Raw genomic sequence first — 22,681 nt, forward strand, 5'->3', positions numbered from 1 at the left:
GAAATATTGCCTCTAGTGGCAGAAGGTTCAGTCACCAGAGGATTTTCATTTGAAGGATTGGCATCTGCCAAAGAACCAAAGACAAGTTGCGCATGTATTTCTTTTGCAATGTGAGTGTTTCTGACGTGTTCACTGACTAAAAGGCTGGTGGAAGCGGATTTAAAAGTAAAAAAAGGAATAGGATAACGTCCTGAAATTGAACCTTTAGCAAGGCAGCGGAACGGAGCAGTGGAGTGAGAGTAATTTAGTAGTTCTGCTCAGAGATCAGATAGGCACCTTGTGCTGAATGATCTGATTGTGGGAATGAATGATGCGGGAATGGAACAGGAAGTTCTTGATGATTCCAGTATCCAAATATTTACCTATTTCCTGTGCAGTTACTTTTCGAACGTTTGTGTTAATCTCATGCGATTGAGCAACATATGGCGTGAGTAACATATTTGGAGAAAGAAGGCATGACTTTACCGAGTTCATAGTCCAGAGACAACCACCAAGATCTGGCACTGTCCAAGGACGGAGGAGGCTGTGTTTTAATCAGATGAGTTCTGAAGGAGAAGCAGAGAAAGCAATTTTTTTTAACACACCGAGTACCTGATCGTTTGAGTGAAACATACAGATAAAGCAGAGAGTTGGGCGCACATTGCTTAAAGACCATAAGACCATTGGGGCTGGTTTACCACACGGGGGCTAAACAGCTGACTTGTAATACAGAACAAGGCCGGCAGCACGGGTTCAATTCCCGTACCGGGCTCCCAAACAGCCGCCGGAATGTGGCGACTAGGGGCTTTTCACAGTAACTTCATTGAAACCTATTTGTGACAATAAGCGGTTATTATCATCATCATCATAAGACATAGAAGCAGAATTAGGCCACTAGACCCATTAATCATGGCTGATATTTTTCTCATCACCATTTTCCTGCCTAGTCCCCATAACCCCTGATACCCTTTTTAATTAAGAACCTATCTATCTCTGTCTTAACGACACGCAGTGATTTGGCCTCTACAATTGTCTGCGACAAAGTATCCCATAGATTCACCACTCTCTGGCTGAAGAAATTCCTCCTCATCTCTGTTTTAAAGGATCGTCCCTTTAGTCGGAGATTGTGTCCACTGATTCTAGTTTTTCCTACAAGTGGAAACATCCTCTCCATGTCCACTCTATCCAGGCTTCGTAGTATCCTGTAAGTTTCAATAAGATCCTCCCCCCCCCCCCCCCCCCCCCCACTCATCCTTCTAAACTCCAACGAGTACAGACCAGGATTCTCAACCGTTTCTCATACGACAAGCTTTTCACTTCAGGAATCCTTCTTGTGAACCTCCTCTGGACCCTTTCCAAGGCCATCACACCTGTCTTTAGATACGGGGCCCAACACTGCCTAAAATACTCCAATTTGAGTCTGACCAGAGCCTTATACAGCCTCAGAAGTACATCCCTGGTCTTCGATTCTAACCCTCTTGGCACGAATGCAGTATTGTATTTGGCTTCCTAACTGCCGACTGAACCTGCACGTTGACCTTGATAGATTCGTGAACAAGGACATCCAAGTCCCTTTGTGTTTCTGGTTTCAGAAGCATTTCCCCATTTAGAAAATATTCTATGTCTAAATTCCTCCTTCCAAACTGCATAACCTCACACGTTTCCACATTGCATTTCATCTGCCACTTCATTGCCCATTCACCTAGCCGTTCCAAATCCATCTGCAGCCCACTTGCTTCCTCAATACTATCGTTGTATCATCTGCACACCTAGCAACAGTGCCTTCAGTTCCTTCTTCCAGATCATTAATGTATATTCTGAAAAGTTGTGATTCCAGCACGGACCCCTGATGCACACCACTAGTCACCGGCTCCCATTCTGAAAAAGACCCCTTTATCCCCACTCTCTGCCTTCTGCCAGTCAGCCAATCCTCTATCCATGCCAATGTCTTTATCTTAACACCATGGGCTCTTAACACTTTGAACAATCTCCCAGGCGGCACCTTGTTAAAGGCCTTCTGAAATCTAAATAAATCACGTCCACTGATTCTCCTTTGCCGCAGTTCCTTGTTACCTCCTCAAAGAGCTCCCACAGATTTGTCAGACATGACCACCCTTTGACAAAGCCGTGCTCATTCCTATTTTACCATGCACTTACAAGTACTCGGTGATCTCATCTTCAACAACAGACTCTAAAATCTTACCAACGACCAAAGTCAGGCTAACCGGCATATAATTTCCCGTCTTCTGCCTCCCATCCTTTTTAAAAACTTTTTAAAATTTAGAGTGCCAAATCCATTTTTTCCAATTGAGGGGCAATTTTAGCGTGTTCAGTCCACCTACCCTGAACATCTTTGTGTTTTGGGGATAACCCCACGTAAACACGGGGAGAATGTGCAAACACCACACGGACAGTGACCCAGAGCCTGCAGAAGAGAAGGTGGAATTGATCCTGTGCAGCACTTCGATCCGCATCTTCCCCCTATCTCCAAGCCTATTTCCTCCCCCCATTTATGCTGCGTTTTATCCAGTGGCATCCTGACCTCTTGTAAAGGTCGCCCATATATTTCACCACATGTGCGTCCTCCTAGTTTGACACGTTTTAGCATCCTGTCCAGTAGGGTGTGTCCGGGTAGCTGGGGTCTCTTTGTGGAGAAACACCCGCTGCTGCAGCTATCGAAGTTCCTTCCCTTTCGGGAGTTAGAACTTCTGGAAATTTCGCCAATCTATCTAATGTAAGTTATGAATTAGTAAGTTAAGAAAATAGAATTTTATTATCGTCAAGTCAAGTATGGGGTCTACTGCAATTTTCCATCACTTCCATAAGTCATCACATACTCGAGATATATATCAGAAACTTCCCGTGATGGTGAGATGAAGCCTTGCTAACAAAGCAGCGTATGGTTGATTGCTGCTCCTTATATTCGATCTGATTTATTTGCATTTTCACCTGGAAACCCAGGGATTGCAGGTTCAACTTTGTAATAGAATGACCACTGCGACGTTACGTTGTAACTAAGAAAATTAGGAGAATTGTTTATCAATGCATGATACCGCTCGTAAAAAGTCTATACCCTAATCATGTGCTTGAGTTCACCTTAAAATCTTAATTGAGAAACATTCAATTATTAGTACTCTTTCAGAATATTTGTAAAGATTTGAGGTGTATTGATGTTAGACTGTGCTGTAATCTGAATATTATTTGCACGTTTTCCCGTTTTCTGCGTGGATCTCCTACGAGTGCTCCTGTTTTTCGCACAGCCCAGAAATGTGCAGATTAACTGGATTAGCCATGATCAATACGCGAGGTTATGATTATAAGGTGGGCGAGTGGGCCGAGGACTCCAGTTCTTTCGCAGGGTGGGTACGAACTCGATGGACTGAATGGTCTCCTTCTGCATTGTCGGGATTCATTGGATATTGACAGCATCTTTGTGCTTGACCTGACATTGCTGACGATGACTTTAATGATCAGCATCATCGGCCTCTCTAGCAATACTACCGGCCATAGGGACATTTGTTTACCTTAACAGTGCTATACAGGACACGTTTTTCGCGTGGTAGCTAGGAGGATAAACAGTTTCATGCTATTTGTTGTTCGGCCTGCCAGGTTTGGGAAAATACATTCAAGAATACCATTCAAAATCTGAAAAAAATTGGATAAACATTTAATGTGCAAAGCTTATGTATGAAGTAAAACATTGTGTGTGTGTATTCGTTATTCCCGTGCACCAGATGAGGTTTCTGTCTTTGACTGGACATTCGTGCTCAGGGGCAACCCATACCGAACTGCTCTGAGGTCGATTAAACCGTCGACCCACTTTTTGTGGTGTTGGCCAGTTCATGTCTGCGTGACTTACAGTTAACAAACTGGTGTGAAGTCCCGAAATCCTCAAGTTTGTTTTTAAAATTATCTTCTCTCCTTTCCATGCCACTTTAGATTGTTGATCAGGCCTATTTCTATCTTTCCCGGATATTGGCAATGCAAGGCGCGTGTCTACTGCTAGAACACGATCCTCAGGCGATGGACTCAGGGAAGTTGTCAGGTCTAAGGCCTTTGGATCAAAGGTTGAACTGAAACCTCAACAGTCCATTTAGAGAGATGTTTGATCATTTTCGGCAGTCAGCTATGAAAGGAGCCAGACAGACACGAAACGTTGACTCTATTTATTTATTCGCAGATTCTATCTGGCCTGCTGAGATTAATTATACAGCATTTTTTGTTGTAAATACAATTGCAAGGTGAGATTCTGCCATATCCCACCCTCAAAACATGCCGCTTGCTAAACAGACAAAGGCGGACCGACAGATTATTACTGTGGGGCAATGAGGGAGGCAGGCATTATCAACAGAAACAACTGAAAATCCCTCACCAACCCGGTAGGCCACTGAACAACACACAAATAAGCTGACTTCACGTCAGACTTCCAGACTCGGCGGAACAACACGAGACCGCAGGTCCCTTTATAAGCCTGTCACTTATTCAAAGAACGCACACTCAGAGAGAAACAGGGCACCCTGTGACCCATCGGGGATACGCGTCACACCGTCATTTGCAAACCAGCACTACCCCCTAAAGTATTTCAGTCCAGCTCTGAGGCCCACTCTCCCAGAGCAGTCTCCATCTCCTCGTCATATATACCATCAGCTCCAAGCAGCAGAGCGATGGAAATCCTCCTTGTTTTCATCCTGTGTGTCGTCTTACCCCGTGAATACGATAAGACTGTCCCATGTTTTGTGAATTTAATCTAAAGCTGCCCGAGTCCATCCCAATTACAGACACTGTCTCGGATTTCATCCCCGTTGTGGTTGGGCTTTGATGGGCCATTAAACTGTCTCTGTTTAATTTCCAGGATGCCTGAGTCAGTCAGTGACACAGAGCCCGGTAGTGGTGACCAGGGAGGAGTGCCAGTCTCTCACCATAAACTGTGTTTTCAATGCTGGTTATCGGGCTTTTTTCAAATTGGGAATTTCTTTCGACAATCTCGGACCGGGACATGTTGGACGCCGATCTGGAGTGGAGGGAGATTTGTTGTCAGGACTCAAAAAGCAAAACAGTCATTTTCGCTGGAAGTTCTGGATGTGAGAGTTGAAGACAGCGCCACCTACTACTGCAACGCTCATCACTGGTACTGCACACATGTTGGATGGAACTGTCACCGTGGAAGGGCCCTGAGCAATTACCGCCACAATTGAAATATATTTTCAAGAGCACGGAGAGTGAATTATCCGGTTGGTCTTATTATTATTGTATTCCAGTGTGATTTTATTTATTTTCGCCATTCAGTTATCTTTCTGGAGGACAACACTCTTTTTTTATGTCAGTTCGGATTGTCCTCAGTTAATATGAAGATCACATCTCCGGGCAATGTTCTTGGGGCGATGTTATAAGGGCCCAAGGCCTCACACAGAATCCTTTGAACCGACAGGTAGCTTGAAACATTGATTATTGTTTATTTATCTAAAACTCCTGAATAATTTTGCAATTCAAACTGTCCAGTGATGATTTTCCGACAGGTTGACGCAAAGGCGGTTCTTGTACTGGTGAGACTGAGAGCCGTGTCACTGTGATACGTTTTGAAAGATGGTGATGCAGATGGATCCGGAACGGTTGTGACGGTCACTCCCGGTAAGTGACTCCAAACCAAACCGTATTACAGACGAGAAAGGTTGGATGTGGAGAACTAGTGATAATGTAATTGGACCAGTAATCCAGAAACCATGCCAATACTCCGGTAACATGGGTTCAGATTTCAGCACATCAACGTGTGGAATTTAAATTCAATAAATAAAACAAATAGAAGTAAAAGCTAGTCTTGGTATGGTGAGCGTGCAACCATTGTCGATTATTGCAAGCCATCTGGTTCAGTAACGCTCTTTATGGAAGGAAATATGTCGTTCTTGTCTGATCTACTCGGTATTGGACGGCAGACACAAAGCAATGTAGTTTACTCTTTAATGACCAATACAATAATGACCTCGCAAGCCATTTAGTTTTATCAAACCGTTGCAAAGTCTAAAGAGTGACATTTGAACAGACCACTCGGTACACCATCTTGCACCCGCTTTGGCATCGGAAATACTATGGCACTAGCAGCTGCATGGGCTTGTCATTGTGTTAACTCTGCTATAAATGCAAGTTGTCTCTTTGGTAACTATGAGGAAGATTTATGCATGAGCTGCTCGCCTTTGCAATATATACACCTCACTCGCCACCTCAGCTGATGAACCTATTGAACACAATTGAAAGAAGCATTGATTGTGGCAGTGACCGAAATGAATCCCAGTCTAGAATTCTATGTAAAGGATTTGGGCTCCTACTTGAGAAAGGATCGACATGCTTTGAAGGAAGTGAGGAAATAATCATCCATCTATTTCCAGAGATAAAAGGATTATCCTCCGAAAGAGAGTATGAAGCGAAAACAGACGTTTAGAGGAATGAGAGTTGATCTCTTTAGAAAATATAACATTTTTATGCGGCTTGTTGGGACAGATTCTGGGTTGCTTCTTCCTCAGGCTGCGAAGTATAACTCGGGGTCAGTTTGAGAATACAGGTTCAAATATTAAAACTGAAAAGAGGAGAATTTTCTTCAGTCAAATTCATTGTTGTGAATTTCTGAATTCCATATCTCAGAAGCGGTGAGTACTCCGTGGTTGACTATATTCAAGGCAGTGTTGGATAGAGTTATAGAACCTAAAGGAATCAAGGGACGTAGAGAAACTACGGGAAAACGTAGTTCAGGCTTGAGATCAGCGGGTTATTTCTGAAAGGCCGAGATGGGTTCAAAGTTAAATGGAAGCCCCTGCCGATTTGTTCGATTCTATGTTGCAATTTATTAAATTTCTGAGGAAAGAGATCAGCAGCAATATACATCTCACAGGAAAAGGTGAAGAAGTTGTGCCACCATTCTCTGCGGACAGAGATCCTTGAGGAGAATTGAGATAAATCTCCAATAATTTGAAGAGTATAATGAGATGGTGGTGGTGCAAATAATTTTCCTGACTGATCCAGGTAAATAGGGCATTATGCAGGGGGGTGGTTTAGCTAAACAGCCAACTGGCTCGTGATACAGAGCAAGGCCAACAGCGTAGTTTCAATTCTCGTACCGACTGATGTTTTGATGTTATTAATAAAGAAGCATTGATTGTGGCAGTGACCGAAATGACGTTTCCCTCGCCTGAGGTGCGGTGATCACGTTAAATCACCACCAGTCAGCTCTCCCCCTCAAAGGGGAAAACGGTCTTTGGTCATCTGGGATTATGGTCTGAGGTGAGGTGGCAAGATGGATACAGAACTGGTTCGGTCACAGAAGGCAAAGGGTAGCAAAGGGGGTTTCTGAATGGAAGGTTGTGACTAGTGGCGTTCCACAGTGCTGGGGCCTCTGTTGTTTGTGGTGTACATAAACAATTTGGAGGACTATGTAGCCAGTCTGATTCGTAAGTTCGCGGATGACACCAAGGTTGGTGGAGTGGCAGATAGTGTTGAGGATTGTCAGAAGATGCAGCAGGACACAGATAGTTTGGCGACTTGGGCAGAGAAATGGCAGGTGGAGTTTAATCCGGACAACTGTGAGGTAATGCATTTTGCTAGGTTGAACATAGAGGGGAAATATACAGTAAGTGGCAAAACTCTTCGGAATATAGAAAGTCAGAGAGATCTGGTCGTGCATGTCCACAGATCTTTGAAGGTGGCAACAGAAGTGGACAAGGTGGTCAAGAAAGCATACAGAATGCTTGCCTTCATTTGTCGGGGCATCGAGTATAACACCTGGCAAGTCATTCTACAGTTGTATAGAAACTTTGTAAGGCCGCACTTGGAATATTGCGCACAACTTTGGTCACCACACTACCAGCAGGATGTGGAGGCTTTGGAGAGGGTGCAGAGGACGTTTACCAGGATGTTGCCTTGTCTGGAAGGTGTTAGCTATGTGGAGAGGCTGAATAGACTTGGACTGTTTTCATTAGAAAGACGTAGGCCGTGGGGTGTCCTGATAGACGTCCACAAGATTATGAGGGGCATGTATAGAGTGGACGGGCAGGCACGCTTTCCCAGCGTGGAGGGGTCAGTCAGCAAGGGGCATAGGCTTATGGTCCGTGTGGTAACATTTAGAGGAGATGTGCGAGGCAGGTTTTTACACAGTGGGTGGTGAGTGCCTGGAACGCGTTGCCAGGGGAGGTTGTGGAAGCAGATACATTAATGACGTTCATAAGGCATCTTTGCAAACACATAGATAGGATGGATATAGAGGGATACGGCACAAGGAAGTGCTGAGGGTTTTAGCAAAGGTTGGTATCATGACTTGTACAGGCTTGGAGGGCCGAAGGGTCTGTTCCTGTTCTGTATTGTTCCTTGTTCTTTATTCTTTTTTCTTTGCCTGCAGAATACTCACAATATAAATCAGTTGGAGTGAATGGCCTCTTTATGCTCTGCCGATTTTGCATAATGTAAAAGTTAGGGAAAAAAAGACCCAGGAGAGAATCAGTTCATGACGGAAAGAATTGTTATTGTCAGAGAGCCCGAAGAGGCAGTTCCCAGTGAGTAACAGGAAAACCCACCGCGGAAACTGAACACACTGAATCCAACCGACACCTGAGAGATTTTGGGACACGTTTGCACCATTGCAAAAAAGGCAACAAGTACAAAGTAAATGTAGAAATAAAATGAAACTTATCGGAAATATTTCACATTGAAGTGATATACGGAAAAATGATGCTAATAGAAGAAAGCTGACAGACCGACAAATAGATGGAAAAGCAGATCGAAACGTCGGAGAGATGTTGAACTGCAATAAATTTGTGGTCATCAAAGTTTAACTTAGGTTAGACCCAATTGGTGCTGATGAATCGCAATAATTTCGCTGTACGGATTGACGCAATACAGTTGGCTTCGTATCAGACAACCGTTTTGGAAACAGATTGCCTGTGAAAGTAACATTTTCCCTCGGTTTGTCTCTCTCCAAGGAAACTGAAAACTAAAATGTAATATACATCATGGAATCGAGTGCGGCAGGATTAAAAGACAGGACCTCGAGGGTTGTAATCTCGGGATTACTCCCTGTGACACGTGCCAGTGAGGCTAGAAATAGGAAGATAGAGCAGATAAACACGTGGCTAAACAACTGGTGTAGGAGGGAGGGTTTCCGTTATCTGGACCACTGGGAGCTCTTCCGGGGCAGGTGTGACCTGTATAAGATGGACGGTTTGCATCTAAACCGGAGAGGCATAAATATCCTGGCCGCGAGGTTTGCTAGTGTCACACGGGAGGGTTTAAACTAGTATGGCAGGGGGGTGGGCACGGGAGCAATAGGTCAGAAGGTGAGAGCATTGAGGGAGAGCTAGGGAATAGGGACAGTGTGGCTCTGAGGCAGAGCAGACGGGGAGAAGTTGCTGAACACAGCGGGTCTGGTGGCCTGAAGTGCATATGTTTTAATGCAAGGAGCATTACAAAGAACAAAGAACAAAGAACAAAGAAATGTACAGCACAGGAACAGGCCCTTCGGCCCTCCAAGCCCGTGCCGACCATACTGCCCGACTAAACTACAATCTTCTACACTTCCTGGGTCCGTATCCTTCTATTCCCATCCTATTCATATATTTGTCAAGGTGCCCCTTAAATGTCCCTATCGTCCCTGCTTCCACTACCTCCTCCGGTAGCGAGTTCCAGGTACCCACTACCCTCTGCGTAAAAAACTTGCCTCGTACATCTACTCTAAACCTTGCCCCTCTCACCTTAAACCTATGCCCCCTAGTAATTGACCCCTCTACCCTGGGGAAAAGCCTCTGACTATCCACTCTGTCTATGCCCCTCATAATTTTGTATACCTCTATCAGGTCGCCCCTCAACCTCCTTCGTTCCAGTGAAAACAAACCGAGTTTATTCAATCGCTCCTCATAGCTTATGCCCTCCATACCAGGCAACATTCTGGTAAATCTCTTCTGCACCCTCTCTAAAGCCTCCACATCCTTCTGGTAGTGTGGCGACCAGAATTGAACACTATACTCCAAGTGTGGCCTAACTAAGGTTCTGTACAGCTGCAACATGACTTGCCAATTCTTATACTCAATGCCCCGGCCAATGAAGGCAAGCATGCCGTATGCCTTCTTGACTACCTTCTCCACCTGTGTAGCCCCTTTCAATGACCTGTGGACCTGTACTCCTAGATCTCTTTGACTTTCAATACTCTTGAGGGTTCTACCATTCACTGTATATTCCCTACCTGCATTAGCCCTTCCAAAATGCATTACCTCACATTTGTCCGGATTAAACTCCATCTGCCATCTCTCCGCCCAAGTCTCCAGACAATCTAAATCCTGCTGTATCCTCAGACAGCCCTCATCGCTATCCGCAATTCCACCAACCTTTGTGTCGTCTGCAAACTTACTAATCAGACCAGTTACATTTTCCTCCAAATCATTTATATATACTACAAACAGCAATGGTCCCAACACTGATCCCTGTGGAACACCACTGGTCACAGCCCTCCAATTAGAAAAGCATCCTTCCATTGCTACCCTCTGCCTTCTATGGCCTAGCCAGTTCTGTATCCACCTTGCCAGTTCACCCCTGATCCCGTGTGACTTCACCTTTTGTACTAGTCTACCATGAGGGACCTTGTCAAAGGCCTTACTGAAGTCCATATAGACAACATCTACTGCCCTACCTGCATCAATCATCTTAGTGACCTCCTCGAAAAACTCTATCAAGTTAGTGAGACACGACCTCCCCTTCACAAAACCGTGCTGCCTCTCACTAATACGTCCATTTGCTTCCAAATGGGAGTAGATCCTGTCTCGAAGAATTCTCTCCAGTAATTTCCCTACCACTGAAGTAAGGCTCACCGGCCTGTAGTTCCCGGGATTATCCTTGCTACCCTTCTTAAACAGAGGAACAACATTGGCTATTCTCCAGTCCTCCGGAACATCCCCTGAAGACAGCGAGGATCCAAAGATTTCTGTCAAGGCCTCAGCAATTTCCTCTCCAGCCTCCTTCAGTATTCTGGGGTAGATCCCATCAGGCCCTGGGGACTTATCTACCTTAATATTTTTTACGGGTAAGGCAGATGAACTTAGAGCTTGGATTACTACTTGGAACTATGATGTTGTTGCCATTACAGAGACCTGGTTGAGGGAAGGGCAGGATTGGCAGCTAAACGTTCCAGGATTTAGATGTTTCAGGCGGGATAGAGGGGGATGTAAAAGGGGAGGCAGAGTTGCGCTACTTGTTCGGGAGAATATCACAGCTATACTGCGAGAGGACACCTCAGAGGGCAGTGAGGCTATATGGGTAGAGATCAGGAATAAGAAGGGTGCAGTCACAATGTTGGGGGTATACTACAGGCCTCCCAACAGCCAGCGGGAGATAGAGGAGCAGATCGGTAGACAGATTTTGGAGAAGAGTAAAAACAACAGGGTTGTGGTGATGGGAGACTTCAACTTCCCCAATATTGACTGGGACTCACTTAGTGCCAGGGGCTTAGATGGGGCGGCGTTTGTAAGGAGCATCCAGGAGGGCTTCTTAAAACAATATGTAAACAGTCCAACTAGGGAAGGGGCGGTACTGGACCTGGTATTGGGGAATGAGCCCGGCCAGGTGGTAGATGTTTCAGTAGGGGAGCATTTCGGTAACAGTGACCACAATTCAGTAAGTTTTAAAGTACTGGTGGACAAGGATAAGAGTGGTCCGAGGATGAATGTGCTAAATTGGGGGAAGGCTAATTATAACAATATTAGGCGGGAACTGAAGAACATAGATTGGGGGCGGATGTTTGAGGGCAAATCAACATCTGACATGTGGGAGGCTTTCAAGTGTCAGTTGAAAGGAATACAGGACCGGCATGTTCCTGTGAGGAAGAAAGATAAATACGGCAATTTTCGGGAACCTTGGATGACGAGTGATATTGTAGGCCTCGTCAAAAAGAAAAAGGAGGCATTTGTCAGGGCTAAAAGGATGGGAACAGACGAAGCCTGTGTGGCATATAAGGAAAGTAGGAAGGAACTTAAGCAAGGAGTCAGGAGGGCTAGAAGGGGTCACGAAAAGTCATTGGCAAATAGGGTTAAGGAAAATCCCAAGGCTTTTTACACTTACATAAAAAGCAAGAGGGTAGCCAGGGAAAGGGTTGGCCCACTGAAGGATAGGCAAGGGAATCTATGTGTGGAGCCAGAGGAAATGGGCGAGATACTAAATGAATACTTTGCATCAGTATTCACCAAAGAGAAGGAATTGGTCGATGTTGAGTCTGGAGGAGGGGGTGTAGATAGCCTGGGTCTCATTGTGATCCAAAAAGACGAGGTGTTGGGTGTCTTAAAAAATATTAAGGTAGATAAGTCCCCAGGGCCTGATGGGATCTACCCCAGAATACTGAAGGAGGCTGGAGAGGAAATTGCTGAGGCCTTGACAGAAATCTTTGGATCCTCGCTGTCTTCAGGGGATGTCCCGGAGGACTGGAGAATAGCCAATGTTGTTCCTCTGTTTAAGAAGGGTAGCAAGGATAATCCCGGGAACTACAGGCCGGTGAGCCTTACTTCAGTGGTAGGGAAATTACTGGAGAGAATTCTTCGAGACAGGATCTACTCCCATTTGGAAGCAAATGGACGTATTAGTGAGAGGCAGCACGGTTTTGTGAAGGGGAGGTCGTGTCTCACTAACTTGATAGAGTTTTTCGAGGAGGTCACTAAGATGATTGATGCAGGTAGGGCAGTAGATGTTCTCTATATGGACTTCAGTAAGGCCTTTGACAAGGTCCCTCATGGTAGACTAGTACAAAAGGTGAAGTCACACGGGATCAGGGGTGAACTGGCAAGGTGGATACAGAACTGGCTAGGCCATAGAAGGCAGAGGGTAGCAATGGAGGGATGCTTTTCTAATTGGAGGGCTGTGACCAGTGGTGTTCCACAGGGATCAGTGCTGGGACCTTTGCTCTTTGTAGTATATATAAATGATTTGGAGGAAAATGTAACTGGTCTGATTAGTAAGTTTGCAGACGACACAAAGGTTGATGGAATTGCGGATAGCGATGAGGACTGTCTGAGGATACAGCAGGATTTAGATTGTCTGGAGACTTGGGCGGAGAGATGGCAGATGGAGTTTAATCCGGACAAATGTGAGGTAATACATTTTGGAAGGGCTAATGCAGGTAGGGAATATACAGTGAATGGTAGAACCCTCAAGAGTATTGAAAGTCAAAGAGATCTAGGAGTACAGGTCCACAGGTCATTGAAAGGGGCTACACAGGTGGAGAAGGTAGTCAAGAAGGCATACGGCATGCTTGCCTTCATTGGCCGGGGCATTGAGTATAAGAATTGGCAAGTCATGTTGCAGCTGTATAGAACCTTAGTTAGGCCACACTTGGAGTATAGTGTTCAATTCTGGTCGCCACACTACCAGAAGGATGTGTAGGCTTTAGAGAGGGTGCAGAAGAGATTTACCAGAATGTTGCCTGGTATGGAGGGCATAAGCTATGAGGAGCGATTGAATAAACTCGGTTTGTTCTCACTGGAACGAAGGAGGTTGAGGGGCGACCTGATAGAGGTATACAAAATTATGAGGGGCATAGACAGAGTGGATAGTCAGAGGCTTTTCCCCAGGGTAGAGGGGTCAATTACTCGGGGGCATAGGTTTAAGGTGAGAGGGGCAAGGTTTAGAGTAGATGTACGAGGCAAGTTTTTTACGCAGAGGTTAGTGGGTGCCTGGAACTCGCTACCGGAGGAGGTAGTGGAAGCAGGGACGATAGGGACATTTAAGGGGCATCTTGACAAATATATGAATAGGATGGGAATAGAAGGATACGGACCCAGGAAGTTTAGAAGATTGTAGTTTAGTCGGGCAGTATGGTCGGCACGGGCTTGGAGGGCCGAAGGGCCTGTTCCTGTGCTGTACATTTCTTTGTTCTTTGTTCTTTGATTACATTCGGCCCTTTGCGTAGATGCTTATCCTCTTTCAATGCAATCAAATTGCTCCAACTAATCCAAAATTTCAAGGTTGCTCTGCATTTTTTACAGGTCCAGCACAGGTTGATTTTCAGTTTGAAAGTTACTCCTAAATGTGATCCCGACACGCTGTCTGCCATTGCATTCCAGATCGGAAGAAATCGTGTGTAAAATAAAATATCACTTATTAACCATTTGAACATATTTTATATTTCGAAAAAGCATAAACTGTTCGAACCGGCTGCAAATTCAGACAAAGACACCAGTGGGATGCACTTCACAAACACCCGGGAACCAGCGGATATACGAACAAATAATGTTTATTTTTATCCTGCAGATTCCAATTCCCTGGGGTCCAAGACCACGCCTTTCCAAACCTCTGCTGCCGGTGACACAGTTACTTTAAACTGGGAATATTCAGGGTTCTGTCAGTACACAGCACACTGGTACCGCCAGTCCCCAGGACAGGCTCTGGAATACCTGCTTCAGAGACACACTTCAGGGGAGGAGAATAAAGAAACCGCTGCCGGGGGAAGAATTTCTGCTTCTGTCGATACTGCCAAGAAAATCAGCCGGTGAAACATCTCTGAGCTTCAACTGAGCGACTCCGCTGTGTATTACGCTGCATTGAGCCGGCACACAGCACAGTGATACAGAGCACGGAGAGAGCTAGCAAAAACCTGAACATGGTGAGGATTACACACAGTGACACAGAGCACGGAGAGAGCTGGACAGAAACCTGAACATGGTGTGGATTACACACACACAGTGATACAGAGCACGGAGAGAGCTGTACAGAAACCTAAACATGGTGAGGATTACACACACAGTGATACAGAGCACGGAGAGAGCTGTACAGAAACCCGAACATGGTGTGGATTACACACACAGTGATGCAGAGCACGGAGAGAACTTTAGAAAACCCTGAACATGGTGAGGATTACAGACACAGTGATACAGAGCACGGAGAGAACTTTAGAAAACCCGGAACATGGTGAGGATTACAGACACAGTGATACAGAGCACGGACAGAACTTTAGAAAACACTGAACATGGTGAGGATTACAGACACAGTGATACAGAGCACAGTGATAAGGGGCTGCTTTAGCACAAGGGGCTGCTTTAGCACAGGGCAAAATCGTTGGCTTTGAAAGCAGACCAAGGCAGGCCAACAGCACGATTCAATTCCCGTACCAGCCTCCCCGAACAGGCGCCGGAATGTGGCGTCTAGGGACTTTTCACAGTAACTTCATTTAAAGCCTACTTGTGACAATAAGATATTTTCATTTTCATTTTTCAAAGCATGGAGGGAGCCGCAGAAAGCCCGAATGTGAAAGGTTTACAGTAACATCTTGACAAATGTGAGGTTATCCATTTTGGTAGGAATAACAGCAATAGGGATAATTATTTAAATTATAAAATATTAAAACATGCTGCTGTGCAGAGGGACCTTGCTGTCCTGGTGCCTGTGTCGCAAAATGTTGGTTTACAGGTGATTAAGAAGACGAATGCAGTCTTGTCCTTCGTTGCTGGAGGGATGGAGTTTAAGACTGGGGATGTTATGCTGAACTGTATAAGGTGATAGTGAGGCCAGACCTGGAGTTTTGTGTTCAGTTCTGGTCTCCTTACCTGAGAAAGGACGTCCTGGCGCTAGAGGGTGTGCAGAGGAGATTCATTTGGTTAATCCTAGAGTTGAGGGGGTTGGATTACGAGGAGAGGGTGTGTAGACTGGGACTGTACTCGTTTGAATTTGGAAGGATGCGGGGGGGGCGGGGGGGGGTGGGGAATCGTATGGAAACATATAAAATTAAGAAGGAATAGGTGGGATAGATTCGGTGGGGGGGGGGGGGGGGGTGCTGTTCCCACTGGCGGGTGAAAGCAGAACGAGAGAGCATAGGCTCAAAATAAGAAGAAGTAGAACATAAAAGAACATAGAACATAAAAAAAGTACAGCACAGTACAGGCCCTTCAGCCCACGATGTTGTCCCGACCATTTACCCCAATCTAAGATCAACGTAACCTACTACCCCTTCAATTTACGGCTGTCCATGTGCCTGTCTAAGGGTCGCTTAAATGTCCCTCATGACTCTGACTCCACCAGCTCTGCTGGCAGTACATTCCACACACACCACTCTCTGTGTAAAGAACCTACCTCTGACATCTTCCCTATACTATCCTCCAATCACCTTAAAATTATGTCCCCTCATGACAGCCATTTCCACCCTGGGGAAAAGTCTCTGGCTATCCACTCTATCCATGCCTCTCATTACCTTGTACACCTCTATCAAGCCACCTCTCTTCCTTCTTCCCTCCAGTGAGTAAAGCCCTAGCTCCCTCAACTTTTCTTCATAAGACATGCCCTCCAGTCCAGGCAGCATCCTGGTAAATCTCCTCTGTATCCTCTCCAAAGCAGCCACATCATTCCTATAATGAGGCGACCAGAACTGGACACAATATTCCAAGTGTGATTTAACTCGAGTTTTATTAAGCTGCAGCAGAACTTCGCTGCTCTTAAACTCAATCCCCTTGTTAATGAAAACCAACACACCATACGCCTTCTTAACAACCCTATCAACCTGGGTGGCAACTTTGAGGGATCTGTGTACGAGGACCCAAAGATCCCTCTGTTCCTCCACACGTCCAAGAATCCTGCCTTTACCCTGTATTCAGCATTCAAATTCGACCTTCCAAAATGAATCACTTCACGTTTATCAAGGTTGAACTCCATCTGCCACTTCTCAGCCCAGCTCTGCATCCTGTCAATGTCCTATTGTAACCTGAAACAACCCTCAACATTATCTACAACTCCACTAACCTTGGTATCACCGGTAAACTTCTCACCCACCCGTCCACTTCCTCATCCAAGTTATTAATAAGAACTACAAAGAGCTGAGGCCCCAGAACAGATCCTTGCGTGACATTGGTCACCGATCTCCAGGCAGAATAATTTCCATCCACTAACACTCACTGGCTTCTTTCGGCCAGCCAATAATGTATCCAGACAGCCAAATTTCCCTGTATCCCATGCCCCCTAACTTTCTGAATGAGCTTACCATGGGGAACCTTATCAAATGCCTTTGTGAAATCCATATACACCACATCCAGTGCCCGACCTTCATCAATGTGTCTCGTCACATCCTCAAAGAATTCAATGAGGTTTGTGAGGCATGAGCTGCCCCTCACAAAGCCTTACTGACTATCTTTAATCAAACTGTTTTTTCTAAATAATCATAAATCCTATCTCTCAGAATCCTTTCCAATAATTTGCTCACCACAGACGTAAGACTGATGGGTCTGTAATTCCCAGGGATTTCCCTATTCCCTTTCTTGAATAGTGGAACAACATTTGCCTCTCTCCAGTCATCCGGTACTACTCCAGTGAAAAGTCAGGGCGCAAAGATTATCGCCAACGGCGCAGCAATCTCCTCCCTCGCTTCCCGTAGTAACCTTGGGTATATCCCGTCAGGCCCAGGGGACCTATCTATCCTGATGCTTTTCAAAATTTCCAACACATCCTTCTTCTTAATATCAACCTGTTAGAGTCTATTAACCTGCTTCACTTTGTTCACATGGGCAACAAGGTCCCTCTCTCTTGAATACTGAGGCAAAGTATTCATTTAGGCCGCCCCCATCTCTTCCGACTCTAGGCACAAGTTCCCTCCACTATCCGTGAACGGCCCTATTCTCACTCTGATCATCCTCTTATTTCTCACATAAGTGTCGAACGCCTTGGGGTTTTCCCTAATCGTTCCCACCAGGGCTTTTTCATGCCCCCTTCTATCTCTCCTCAGTCCATTTTTGCTTTCATGCCTGGCTACCTTCTAACCCTCTAGAGCCGAGTGAGATACTTGTTTCCTCAAACTTACATAAGCTTGCTCCTGACTAGAAACTCCACTTATCTTGTCATCCAAGGCCCCTTCACCTTACCATTCCTTCCTCGTCTCAGTGGGACAACACTACCCAGCACTCGCAGCTAGTGCTCCTTAAACAATCCCCACATTACTGTTGTGCATTTCCCCAAGAACAATTGTTCCCACTCTATGCTCCTCAGCTCTTGTCTAATAGAAGTATAATCTCCCCTCACCCAATTAAATACCTTCCCATACTGTGTGTTCCTATCCCTCTCCATGACTATGTTAAAGGTCAAGGAGTTGTGGTAACAGTCACCGAAATGCTCTCCCACCGAGACATCTGACACCTGGCCTGGTTCGTTGCCGAGCACAAAGTCCAATATGCCCTCCCCCTCGTCGGCCTATCTACATACTGAGTCAGGAATCCTTCCTGTACACACTTGATAAAATCTGCTCCATCCAAACCATTTGCACTAAGGAGGTTCCAGTCAATATTAGGGAAGTTGAAGTCACCCATGACAACAACTCTGTTACTTCTGCATTTTTCCAAGATCTGCCACCCAATCTGTCCCTCTATCTCTCTGCTGCTATTGGGTGAAAGTGGATTTAGGACGGAGGTTAGGAGGAACCTCTTCACTCAAAGGGCCATGAATCGATGGAATTCCCTGCCCAATTAAGCAGTTGAGGATCCATCATCAAATGTTTTTAAGATAAAGATAGTTTTTTGAAGAATAAAGGAGTAAAGGGTTATGGTGTTCGGGCGGGAAAGTGGAGCTGAGTTCACAAAAGGTCAGCCATGCTCTCATTGAATGGCGGAGCAGGCTCGAAAGGTCAGATGTCCTCCTCCTGCTCATACTTCTAATGTTCTTATGTTCTAATGTTTAACAGTGATACAGAGCACGGGGACAGTCTAAGGTCTTCGCCATTTCGGGGATTGGAGACAGGTGACAGGAACAGACAAGCACTCCCACACATAGACACAACGAAAATGCATTGAATCTTGACGAATGTATTTATAATTAACTTTGCATATTTAGAGCAGAAAACAAATTTGTTACACTCGTCAAGTTTTCACATTTCTTTTTGTTCATTGGAACTGTCAATATGCTTCTCTCTGTCCTCACAAAATAATTAAATCACTTAAAGTTTAAACTGCATGAAAGAACAAAGGGACCTGAACTATTTGGGCAAAATTCGTTGACTGTAGCTGTTCAAGTGATTATTAAAACATACGGTTTGGTGGGCTTCAGAACACATGTGCATGATATAAAAGAGAGGAATTGCTGGTGACCGTTGATAAACAACTGGTCTCCCTGAAATGGAAAATTGGGCGCGGTTCCGGAAATCGCACTTCAGGTTCTGTATTAACTCTTTAGAACGTGTACCCAGACGTTGGCGAGGAGTCTTCGAAACATATGTAGCGTAGACAAAATAGGAGCAGGGAGAGGTCATTCGACTCTTCAATCGCGCTCTGCCATTCATTATAATCATGGCTGATCATCCAACTCAATAGCCTAATCCCAGTTCCCCCCATATCTTTTGATCCCCTTCACCCTAAGTGCTATATCTAACTGCTTCTTGAAAACATACAATGTTTTGGACTCAACTACTGCCTATGGTAACGAATTCCACAGGCTCACCACTCTCTGTGTGAAGGCATTTCTCCTCGTCTCTGTCCTAAATTATCTACACCGTATCCTCAGACTGTGACCCCTGGTTCTGGACACACCCACCATCGAGAACATCCATATGCCCTGTCCTGTTAGAATTTTACAAGTTTCTATGAGATGCCAACGCATTCATCTGAACTCCAGCGAATACAAGTCTAACCAATTCAATCTATCCTCGTATGTCAGTCCTGCCATCCCAGGAATCAGTCTGGTAAACCTTCGCTGCACTCCCTCCATAGATAGAACACCCTTCCTCAGATAAGGAGACCAAAACTGCACACAATATTCCAGGTATGGCCTTGCCATAGCCCTGTATAATTGCAGCAAGTTATCCCTGCTCCTGTACTCGAATCCTTCGTCATGAAGGCCAGCAGAACATTTGGCTTCTTTACCACCTTCTGTACCTGCATGGTTACCTTCAGTGACCAGGTATTTTTGCATGTTCCCCTCTCCTAATTTATGTCCAACCAGACAATAGTCTGTCTTTTCTTTTCTCCCAAAGTGCATAATGTCGCATTTATTCATATTATACTGTCATTTCATTTGCCCACTCACTCAACTTGTCGAAATTACACTGAAAGATATCTGCATCTTCTTCACCCTCCCACCCAACTTGATGCCATCTGCAAATTTGGAGATTTAACATTTTGTTCCCTCATCTAAATCGTCAACATATATTGTGAATAGCTGGGGTCGTAGCACCGATCACAGGTACCCCACTGGTCACTGCCTGTCAATTTGAAACCACCCGTTAATTCCTTCTGTTTGTTTCCTATCTGCCAACCAGTTTTCTATCCATCTCGCTGCCCGCAATTTTTTGCTGTTTAGCTTTACACGCATTCAATTAATAGTCTTCTTGCCCATTTGGACGGGAGATGTCGGAGCTTACAAAATCACAGAAACATGGCCCACTATACGTCATAGAAATACGTCTGCCATTTTCCTTCAATGTTAGATAGCAATGTCCTGCCAGCTTGTGAGGTTCATGGTAACTGCCTGTGTCTCCCATTTATTCGGGGTCAGGAGATCACGGCGTATCTACAGACTGCGCTCAGCATTAGAACACCCAGTTTTCAAACCCTGTTAATCTTGATCCAGACCTTAAAGGAAGGGGTTAGGTCAGGACATTAGAAGAGGCCTGCATAACTCGAGCTGTTTATATTTAGAATTTGAGGGGAGCTAAGGTTGTTTGGAATACGATTGAGAAGAAAACGATATTGTAAATATATTTATTCGGGGTGATGACTGAATATCAAATGTTTATTTTCGCTAAATATAAATGATTTCATACAAATTATTTCATGTAAAGCGGAATCAGTGTTTTTCAAGGATTACATGTCATTACATGTTAATAAGACCATAAGACATAGGAGCGGAAGTAAGGCCATTCGGCCCATCGAGTCCACTCCACCATTCAATCATGGCTGATTTCAACTCCATTTACCCGCTCTCTCTCCATAGCCCTTAATTCCTCGAGAAACAACAATACAGATAATCTCGATTTTGATTATCCATGTATCGGTATAGACCAAAGCGTAAGGTTTAGGATGCAATTATAATCAGTAAATGGAGGAGCAATAATATAGACAGAGCCCGTTGTATTAATATCGGACCCAGGGTCCAAAAATCAATACTTAGCGCATTCAAACCTACAGAGATACAGTGTAATGCAATAATGTTGATCCAGAATGATAGAGTGCAATGCAATAATGTTGATCCGGCTATGCATTAACAGTGAAACAGCCAATTATAATAATGAAGCGGTCTAGGATACATACAAAAATATCCTTAGATTTTCTGAAGTGATTCAGTCTCAATTTAGTCTCCCACGTGAGACACATTGTGCTGTTTCATGGCGTCAAACTCATGGCGTTTCATGGTGTAAATTCAAGTTCTGATAAGAGTTTGTATGGTCAGTATAGTCGTTGGGGCGTGCCGGATAATTTATATTCTGTGTGTTTAATTTGGGTTACTTGGAAGCCGATATCTTGCATGTAAGTCTAACTTCCATTATGCGAGCACATTCGACAGCACGTGACTGTGACTGTCATTCTGATTGTTTCCTGCTCTAATGTCACTGAGCTAAGCTGGCTTCGGTCTCGTGGTTATAATATTTCTTTGTTGTCTGACAAAAATGACCATTCGACGTGAGTAAGCGGTCATATATTTGCCCAATTATTATCATTCAGGAATATACTGGGCTGCCCAACACACAAAGACTGGTTGTCATCTTCCTGGGGTCTCCCAAAATTCTAACTCCTCCAAATATGAAAATGAAAATAACTGCTGAAACTGTTTGTTCACGCAACTGTAAATAATTTTAGATACTAATTGCCTCCCTGTAGATTTCAGACTGTATAAAGGCGGACTTTTTGACTTTCTCATAAAGAATCTGTGTGACTGACTGCAGAATGCACGGCCAAATAACTGGTGTAGTTTATGCCATTTATTACCCAATTCTTGCTGCCATTGGAGTTCCGGGTAAGTCGCTGCACTAACTCATTGACTTGACGAATCACTGTTTTATGAAGTTACTTCAACCCATTGTAACTAACAGCATGATATAATCGTCCCCACGTGTTTTTAAACCTTATTTGAGAAAAGGAAGCTTAGATCATCCTTATTAAATTATGTCTTCATTGTTAAAAGCTCGACCTTAATCATTAATTTCTGACACATCAGTGGATCTGGGACTATTCCTTGCCATATCGAGGCTCGGCTGCCAATGTCAGTTGCCTGGATAAAATTAATAATATTTGGTCACCTTTTCGAAATCAATAGTACCTGATCTACAGGTATGTAACTTAAGAATGTAACCTTTAGGTAGATTTTGAATTCGTATTAAGTCTCAATCAAGCAGTAGCAAATTATTACCATGTAATACAATTGATGAATTGCGATAGCATTGCTTTGAGGTGAACTACATTTCTGGGGGGATGCGGAACGAGCTGCAGATTCACTGTCAGCTATTTCATCCTTTCGCTTAAAATGAAGATTCACCTGGTTAAAAAAGATGGGGGATTGAAATTGTTATTGCGTTGTAATGTTCACTGGCGTCCAGTTTTGCACTTGATCTGCTTTTCTGTCGCATTGATATCACAGGAGAAGAAAACCGGACCGAGCGTAAAACAAGCTAATTTATTCGCCATTTCCCTGAAACATTCGTCCAGCTACTGCATTACTAGACTAGTGACACAGCCACTTCATTCATCTTCCCTGTGCGGTTGCGAGTACTCTTACTGTGCTCTTCAATAAC

General features: G+C 44.6%; 1 protein-coding gene and 1 pseudogene across 4 annotated transcripts in view; one reads left to right on the top strand and one right to left on the bottom strand.

The window, feature by feature from the left end:
• Nucleotides 1–22,681, bottom strand: part of LOC140418994 (uncharacterized) — a 578,165-nt gene that overhangs the window by 242,653 nt on the left and 312,831 nt on the right. The gene's annotated exons all lie outside the window — the stretch shown is intronic.
• Nucleotides 304–14,555, top strand: LOC140417800 (uncharacterized; annotated as a pseudogene).

The sequence above is a fragment of the Scyliorhinus torazame genome, chromosome 5 (assembly GCF_047496885.1).
Source record: "Scyliorhinus torazame isolate Kashiwa2021f chromosome 5, sScyTor2.1, whole genome shotgun sequence".
NCBI lineage: Eukaryota > Metazoa > Chordata > Chondrichthyes > Carcharhiniformes > Scyliorhinidae > Scyliorhinus > Scyliorhinus torazame.